We start from the raw sequence: 10,049 nt of genomic DNA, 5'->3' as shown, positions 1-10,049 counted from the left end.
CTTATCATAGACCCCATTTTACTGATGTTACAGTACTTATCACTATCTAAAATTATGTTGGAAAGTTCTTTACTTATTTATTATATATGCTAATAAAATTCATTCATTCATTTATTCATTCATTCATTCCTGCTACGTCTATCAGAAGCATTAGCCCAAATAAGAACTGTGATCTTTTCTTATTTCACTTGAAAGCATTCATTTCCGGGTGCCTGGTACTACTGGTTAAAAAGTACCCATGTGCATTTTTTTTTTTTTAAGTCTATTTTAGTTCTTTTTAAATTCCTAAGTGTGACGATTGGGTTTCCACACTCAAACCTGCGTGTGAACCTTTTTACAACATCAGCACATTACCAGTCTGACGTTTAAAAATAAAGGTCAATTTCAACTGTCCTATTAATTTTACAAGTCTTTAAATTATGCTTCTAAAAAACTGAAAAATTCAACTACTGGCCCGCCTCATTATTATGAGATTTCTATTTGATATAATATCAACTTATCAATTTACATGAACGTTGTTGATTTTGAGATTGCATGGCCTGTCACTATAGTAGTGCACTTTTTTTTTTTTTTGAGACAGAGTCTCACTCTTGTTACCCAGGCTGGAGTGCAATGGTGCGATCTCGGCTCACCGCAACCTCCGTCTCCTGGGTTCAGGCAATTCTCCTGCCTCAGCCTCCTGAGTAGCTGGGATTACAGGCACGTGCCACCATGTCCAGCTAATTTTTTGTACTTTTAGTAGAGACGGGGTTTCACCATGTTGACCAGGATGGTCTCGATCTCTTGACCTCGTGATCCACCCGCCTCGGCCTCCCAAAGTGCTGGGATTACAGGCTTGAGCCACCGCGCCCGGCCCAATAGTGCACTTTTTAATAAGGATAAGGTCAATATTAAAAGTATTTACTTTTAATGATTAAATTGGGATCTCTAATATCTTACTTTTGGGATACTTAGCAAATAGTCACTTACATAATATACTATCTACATGCACCAATTTAAACTTTTTTTTTTTTTTTTGAGACGGAGTTTCACTCATGTTACCCAGGCTGGAGTGCAATGGCAGGATCTCGGCTCACCGCAACCTCCGCCTCCTGGGTTCAGGCAATTCTCCTGCCTCAGCCTCCTGAGTAGCTGGGATTACAGGCACGCGCCACCATGCCCAGCTAATTTTTTGTATTTTTGGTAGAGACAGGGTTTCACCATGTTGACCAGGATGGTCTCGATCTCTTGACCTCGTGATCCACCCGCCTCGGCCTCCCAAAGTGCTGGGATTACAGGCTTGAGCCACCGTGCCCGGCCAATTTAAACATTTTTAATTCCTTTATTTTCTTTTTTAGAATTTCATAGTTTTCAGACACTGCTACCAAAAAAAATCACAATAGATTTTTTACCTGGTTGTTACACATTATAAATGATCTCATAGTAAATCATTAATCACTGGGATGTACATTTTATAAGGACAGAAATACTTATCCAGTTTGTTCATTGTACCCCCCAGCACCTACTCCCGGCATATTATCAGCTTAAAATGTGTTGTTAAATACCTGCAAGCTCCTCTTTTATCTTATGGAGATCAGCATATTACTTCCACATTTAGAGCATACTGCTGATATGTGTAATATCTTCTTGCTATTGCTTGATGCCATGAAAATATTAAGCATGATCTGAACAGCAATTCTAAATCACAAGTTCTTGACTTTCAAGTTATACAGTGATATGTGGCAAATGGGTGGCAAGAGATCAACACAGATTTTCGCATAAGGTGTGATCAACATAGATTCTCTTACGTTGTGCTGAGGAGGCAAGACTCAATATGGAGTCTGGATACACAGACTGCTCTAGGGCTAGGGAGAAAGCCACCGATAGAAGACCATCTGTCTGTGCATGAGAGTACCAAATTTTATACTGATGCCAAGGTGAATGTTAAATAGCGCTACAGGGCTGATAAACAACGTTGCCACAATAAAGTAGTTAGAAGCAACCATTGTGAATCATAAAAAAGCAGCTCAGTTTTTGGTGTGCTGCAAGTAATTTATACTAATGAAAATTAAAACAGTCAAGTTCATGAACAATCATTCATTAATAATCAAGATTATTCCTAAGACATTACTCTTGCCCTCACATTTCTAAGAAAAAAACAGCAGAGATACAACTAGTTTGCTGGGAACTACATATAACACAGTGAACACAAGTGGGAATGTGTGTTATATGAATGCCGCCTATCATGTCAAAGTAGGCTGACACTGCAGATCTGAAGCAAGCAGCGCTCTACCACCTAATAAATCCTAAATACGAATCCCTGTTCCTCCTTCAACCAAGTATTGTGAGGCGTTTATATTTATTAGCTGTTTCTTTTTTTTTTTTTTTTTTTGAGACGGAGTTTCGCTGTTGTTACCCAGGCTGGAGTGCAATGGCGCGATCTCGGCTCACCGCAACCTCCGCCTCCTGGGTTCAGGCAATTCTCCTGCCTCAGCCTCCTGAGTAGCTGGGATTACAGGCACGCACCACCATGCCCAGCTAATTTTTGTATTTTTAGTAGAGACGGGGTTTCACCATGTTGACCAGGATGGTCTTGATCTCTTGACCTCGTGATCCACCCGCCTCGGCCTCCCAAAGTGCTGGGATTACAGGCGTGAGCCACCGCGCCCAGCCCCTAACCTGTTTCTTAATATGAAAATAAGAAGAATTCCTGTCTAGATTTGTAAATAATAAAATTTATAAAGAAAAAGAAAAGTAAACATATGCTTCTGATCCTTTGATCAGCATGATCTGCCTACCTGGCTGGCTGGACTGAGGAGGAGCAGGTTCAGAACCCACTGGAAAGCGCCAATACAAGGTAAGATGACAAGTAAACAGGCCATTATTTAACAAACAACTATGCATGATACCACTTTGATAAAATATGCATTATACCACTTCACACCCACCAAGATGCCTATAATCAAAAAGATAGTAACGGCTGACAAGAATGTAAAGAAACTGGAACCCTCACACATTGCTGATGAGAATGTAAAATGATACGGTCACTTTGGAAAACAGTTCCTCAAAATATTAGGTATAGTTATCATACGAGCCAGCAATTCCACTCCCAGGTATACACACAGAAGAAGTAAAAACAAACCTACACAAAAGCTTCTACACAAATGTTCACAGCAGCATTATTCATAATTGCAAAAACATGAAAACAACCCAAATGTCCATCAACAATAGACAGACAAATAAAATGTGGCATATCCATATAACAATAATATTTGGGAATTAATAAAAAATGCATGATGATAGACAAAGATAGATAAACCTTGAAAACATGCCAATGAAAGAAGTCAGACACAAAAGACCACCAGTCGTCTGATTGCACTTACATAAACTGTCTAGAATAGGCAAATCTGCAGAGACAGAAAGTAGATGGGTGGTTGCTTAGGCTGACAGATTTGGGAAAAATAGGGAGTGACTGTGAATGGGTACGAGGTTTCTTTTTGTGATGAAAGTGTTACAGATTAGACAGTGGTGATAGCTGTACAACTGTGAATATTTTCAAACCATTGAACTGTATACTTTAAATGAGTGAGTCCTATGGTATGTGAACTATATCTTGATAAAGCTATTAAAATATATTGTGCATTATCTTTAAATAATTATAGCTTTCAACCATCAAATGACATGTCTTATCAAGATGAAGTATGGACATGTTGTCACCCCAACAGCTACATTCCATATAATTCACAAAGTCCTCTCACAGCCCCCAGTCCCCATGACCAAGATTATTCCCCAGGGCATTACTCCCAGAGCTCCCAGAGAAGATGCTTTCTCTTCCTAGGATCACAGGTGGAGCTGGTTTCACTGGGGCTGCTTCTGTGACAAGAGAGAATGGGCCAACACTCTAAGAAAAGCAGAATGAGAGAGGGAGTGGGGCAGTGGGATAAAGAAGGAGGGGGAAAGAGGAAGGTGAGAAAGGAGGAGACACAGAGAGGAAGAGCACAGTAATTATTGTTGGAGCATCTGCATCCAGCCATGCTGGCTAGTTTAAAGTGGGTTTCTGTAATTTGCTTTTAGGAGAGTCTTCATATATTACTTCACTACAAACTCTTTCCTACTTAACTGATAAACTTTCTAAGGATATATACACAAGTAAAACTAAATCCTGGGCCTCTTTTGTTTAATAAAAAGACACGTGAAACATTGGAAAGAGCACACATAGCTCAGTGGTTAAATGAACTCAGACAGACTTAGATTCAAATGTGAGTCCCAGGCTTACCTAAGTGACCTTGGGTACACACAATTTAACTTCCCCAAACTTTAGTTGCCACTTCTGTAAAATGGGAGCCCTAGGTTTGGCTTTCTTACACACAGGTCACTGTCCATATTATAATAAAATAACTCATGGCAGGGACTCAATACAGTACCTGGCATATGAAAACACAACAATATGACCCACCATTATTAGTGGTAAAATCATGATTTATCACAGATACATTTAGAGCAGAAAAAAGTATTGTTTTAAAGCAAAGATAGTATGAATAAGACTAGTAGGTAACAGCCAGAGAAAACTGTACCATGCTTCACAAAAAAAATACTTCTTATTCATTTGGAGAGCATTATTTTTAAGACATGTTAGAAATTAAACCTAGTAATGGTAAACACGACAGCCAGAACCAAAAATGCTAATTCATAAAAATCAATTCTGGTTCTTAGCTAACCTTGCCCAATACATACTTTGGTCAGTTATTTCTTCTTAGCCTTCAGTCTGCAATCACTTTTGGAAACCACTCCCCACTTGCAAATAGACAGCTTTAGACAACTATTTAGATTGCTAAGATTTCTGCCCTTCTACAATACTGCATATTATTGCGTCCACAGGAGAGAATTCCCTCCACTCATCTACTGCCCATAGATATCACTAAGTTGGCTCAGACACAAGTCCTCTCCAAAAGTGACCTTGTGATCACCCAGTTCTGAGTTTATTCATTCCTTCAACAAAGACTTAATGAGAACGTACTATGTGCAAGGTACTGTACTAGGTACCAGAGATGAAGAGAATAAAAGAGATGCCTCTTCTCTGTGTTCTCATGAGGACCTGTTGCCTCCTCATCACAACGCTGACCACACTGATTACTGATTTCCTAATTACTTCTCTGCAGCCCCTACAGAGACTCTAAGCAACCTGAGGTCAGGGACCACTGCAAATCTGATTTCCACTGTATCACATTATTTTGAATAATACGTTATTTTAAAAAATTGAGGCCGGGAGCGGTGGCTCAAGCCTGTAATCTCAGCACTTTGGGAGGCCGAGACGGGTGGATCACGAGGTCAAGAGATCGAGACCATCCTGGTCAACATGGTGAAACCCCGTCTCTACTAAAAATACAAAACATTAGCTGGGCATGGTGGCGTGTGCCTGTAGTCCCAGCTACTCAGGAGGCTGAGGCAGGAGAATTGCCTGAATCCAGGAGGCAGAGGTTGCGGTGAGCCAAGATCGCGCCATTGCACTCCAGCCTGGGTAATAAGAGCGAAACTCCGTCTCAAAAAAAAAAAAAAAAATTGAAATAGAATGAGGTGTCAGCACAATATAGCCACAGTATAGCTATTTGTATGGTCAGTGACTCATGCAGAGCAAACTCTGAAGTGTGTAGAGACACAGGCTATTCAGGTCACTGAGTCTCCCATCAGTCCTGAATATACCCTGCCCCTGAGACCTTGGCTACATCTAGAGCTTGATCCAAAGTATATAAAACAGATATACAATTACATGATACGAATACAAAATATGCATTTATTTTTATAAATATATGTATTAGATTACCTTTTCTTTGAAAATATGTTTATACAAGGTAAACAAGAATAAAACTGCACATAGATTGGCTAAAATGGAATTTTTTAGATGAAATGTACCAATTCCAGAAAAAACACAAACTACAACAACTCATCCAACATGAATTTAAATAGCCCTGTTAAGAAAACTGGCTTTGTGGCCGGGCGTGGTGGCTCAAGCCGGTAATCCCAGCACTTTGGGAGGCCGAGGCGGGTGGATCACGAGGTCAAGAGATCCAGACCATCCTGGTCAACATGGTGAAACCCCGTCTCTACTAAAAATACAAAACATTAGCTGGGCATGGTGGCGCGTGCCTGTAATCCCAGCTACTCAGGAGGCTGAGGCAGGAGAATTGCCTGAACCCAGGAGGCGGAGGTTGCGGTGAGCCGAGATCGCGCCATTGCACTCCAGCCTGGGTAACATGAGTGAAACTCCATCTCAAAAAAAGAAAACTGGCTTTGTAATTTAAAATCTCAGAAACATCTCTAGGCCAGTGAGGTGCGGTGGCTCACACCTGTAATTCCAGCACTTTGGGAGGCCAAGGCGGGTGGATCACCTGAGGTCAGGAATTCAAGGCCACCCTGGCAAACATGGTGAAACCCTTCTCTACTCAAAATACAAAATATTAGCTGGGCGTGCTAGTGGGTGCCTGTAATCCCAGCTACTCAGGAGGCTGAGGCAGGAGAATCCCTTGAACCCAGGAGGTGGAGGCTGCAATGAGCCAAGGTTGTGCCACGGCACTCCAGCCTGGGCAACAAGAGCAAAACTCCTTCCCCCACCCCCCCCACCAAAAAAAAAAAAACTTGGCCCAGGTGGTTTTACTGAAGAATTCTATCAAATTTTTTAGAAAAAATTAACACTGGTCTTATACAATCCCTCCCGGAAAATAGAAGAGGAAGGAATACATCTCAATTCAATAAAGGGAGTGGTCTAGACGTAAGGAGACTAAGGAGAGTTTAGAACCAAATACAATCTGTAATTCCAAACTAGATCCTGTTGTTAAACAGAATTTGATGAGATAACCAGTAAAGCTTGAATAAAGTTGAAGATGTGATGATAGAAAAGTATTAGTTTTCTAATTTTGATGGTCATTTTCATATTACACAGAAGAATGTCCTTAGGAAATGCTACTAAAATATTTGGAAGCAATGGGTAATCAAGTCAGCAACTTATTATCAAATGGTTCTGGGAAAAGCAAATGTTATCTGAATTTCACTGATAACCTTCCTGCAAATTTAATCTTGTCTTAAAACAAAGAAAAAATATTTCTTAAAAATATAGAAGGCTATCTTCATGATCTCAGGATACAGAAGAATTTCCTAAACTAGGTAAAAAAACACTGCAAATATGAATGTTATAAATTCAGTCACATGAAAATTCAGAACTTTATAAATGGAACATTATTCAGCTTTTCAACAGAAAAGAAATTCTGGTTTTTATGAGTCATATAACATATATCATATGTGACAACATGGATGAACCCTGAAGATGTGCTAACTCAGATATGCCACTCACAAAAAGACAAACGCTGTAAGTTTCCACTTATATGAAGTATCTAGAATAGTCAAATTCATAGAAATAAAAGGCCAGCTGCTGGGCCTGGGGGAAATAGAGAGTTGATTAATTAATATACAGTTTCAGTTCTGTAAGATGAAAAAGTGGAGATCTAGTACTCAATGTTGTGAATACACTCATCGCTATGGAACTACCCACTTCAAGATGGTTAAGATGGCAAATTTCATGCTTATTACCACATACATATATACATTTGTGGATAACACTTGAAGAAAGAAAGGAAATGGTTAACACAATATTGCAGAAGTCTCTCTTCTCTGGGATGTGATCTGCAAAGGGCACATAGGGAACTTAAAAAAAAATTCCTTAAGTTCAAGTACAAGCGGTTTTCGTCATCCTCAAAAAGGATAAGCTCTTGCAAATCTAATTTTTAAAATCAACTCCCCAGGAAAGGGAAGATGAGCCAGTACAAAAGCTCTAAAAATAAAGAAAGAACTAAAGGACAGGTAAGGCAAAAGTTAAGAATCATGAATTCTCTCAGTATTATTAACTTTAAAGTGTATTTTCTAAATAATAAAAGATCAATTTCTGTACAACAATTTAAAGTTATAAGTGGTACTGGTCAAACTAGATGCACTTTATGTAACTACCAAATAGCTTTCTAAAATATGGAGCCAAATAATATCAATCCCTCAGCCTCCCTATATTGCTCACCACAACAGGAGGATTCAGACAGACAGGACAGTGGCAGTCCTCAGTGGTCTGAACAAGGGGAAGCAGAAAGAGGCACTGAGGGCTAGCATTCTGCCTTGAGAAAGAAGAAGCTGGTGGCTACACAAAATACAGTTTGTTCAGTGGCCTCCCACTTCTGACTGGTTTCCCACTGAGAAGAAGAAAAAAAAGGTAAATCTCAAAAATATACCCACATGGTTCCTTATGGGGGGGGATTAAAATGTCTAATTCTTCTTCTCAATAGCTTTAAAACATGCAAATCAAATCCTAAATTTTCTACTGTCAACTGGCTATATCAGCTGGGACTCAGGTCAGACACAGACTGATGCTGACTGAAAATCACCTATATTTTAGTCTTATTTTTATTCGCAATGCTTTCAGGAAAAAAAATTTTGATTAAAATTTTTCTCATCATTCTACTCAAAGTACCATAGGCTTTTTATTCTATCAAATGAAATTCTTACTCTGAAAAATACAATGGAAGCCTTTTGAACTCCTGACCTCAGGTGATCCACCCACCTCGGCCTTCCAAAGTGCTAGGATTACAGGCGTGAGCCACAGCACCCGGCCAATGGAATTCTTTAAAGATAAAATGTGCACCCTCCAAGTAGAATCTTGAGTCCTGCCCTATTGCCTGAATTTCGGATTCACATCTTCAATGTTCTTCACATTTCTACTTCAAAGTCTAGCCAGCATCTGAAACTTAACACAGTCGAAGGGACTATCTTTCATATCCACCCTTTCTCATATTCCAACAGCCATTTCTCTTCCAGGCTGGTGTAAAAGGCTGTCACACTTACCTTCCACTGAGCTGTTAACACTTAAACTGTCCATGGGGGGCGAAGCTAAAAGAGCACCGATTGTAACACTCCTTCTGGGGCCTCTGGGCCTGCACAGAGTTTTGCTCCTCCTGGCACCAAAAAGCACTCACCCCAGCTCCTGCACACGCTTACCTGCATGTTTCCTCCCATGATGGGTTGAGCACAGGGGGCTCTAGTGAGTGGAGTCTGCCCCTGCCAGCGCCTAAGTGGCCAGCTACTTCCAGCACCCACACGCCAGTTCCCACCAGCAAAGGGTTCAGACACATTATCCTGCTTTACTATCTCAGTCAGGTGACCAAATCAACGTCAACAGTAATCAGTCACATTAAAAGTACACACCCTTTCCTTTGTATGATGTGATGAAAAGGACACTTCCTCCCAGGCATCCATAAACCCAGACGTATTATGAGAAACACATTTGATAAATCCCACTTGAGGGACATTCTACAAAATACGTGACCAGTAGTCCTCAAACCTGACAAGGTCATCAAAAAAGAAAAGAGGCCGGGCGCGGTGGCTCAAGCCTGTAATCCCAGCACTTTGGGAGGCCGAGGTGGGTGGATCACGAGGTCAAGAGATCGAGACCATCCTGGTCAACATGGTGAAACCCCGTCTCTACTAAAAATACAAAAAATTAGCTGGGCATGGTGGCGTGTGCCTGTAATCCCACCTACTCAGGAGGCTGAGGCAGGAGAATTGCCTGAACCCAGGAGGCGGAGGTTGCGGTGAGCCGAGATCTCGCCATTGCACTCCAGCCTGGGTAACAAGAGTGAAACCCCGTCTCAAAAAAAAAAAAAAAAAAAAAAAGAAATGTAAATGTATATGGCTATCTCCCTTGCTCCTCGTCAGCAATATGTTTTCTTTACAGACACCTACCCTGCATTTGCTGATACTGGCAGCAGCAGCCTGTTTAAATCAGGAGTGTGACATGCTACACTGCATGTCAGGGTGGAAAACAGCGATGATCTTCCACAGGGCTGAGCAGATGAAAAACACTAAATTCTGATCAATTGATTAATAAACAGAGAATTGTATTTTCTTCAAATACACGATTAATTTCACTACCAATACTTTATTCACAGGATACACATTATAACTGCTGTTAAAGATAGGTGGAGATGACCGCAATAAGAGATTTTAAGAGAAGGCAGAATTATTTATTTTTTTCTATT

At 40.4% G+C, this 10,049-nt stretch overlaps 1 pseudogene; it reads left to right on the top strand.

Annotated features, from left to right (window-relative positions):
• The first annotated feature begins 270 nt into the window (after positions 1-270).
• LOC116539511 lies at positions 271-364 on the top strand (annotated as a pseudogene).
• The last annotated feature ends 9,685 nt before the right edge of the window (positions 365-10,049 follow it).

Source organism: Sapajus apella, unplaced genomic scaffold (genome assembly GCF_009761245.1).
Source record: "Sapajus apella isolate SASKATOON/1434 unplaced genomic scaffold, GSC_monkey_1.0 scaffold129, whole genome shotgun sequence".
Classification (NCBI taxonomy): Eukaryota; Metazoa; Chordata; class Mammalia; order Primates; family Cebidae; genus Sapajus; species Sapajus apella.
Note: the sequence above shows the minus strand (reverse complement) of the source record. Positions and strands in the feature narration are given on the sequence as shown.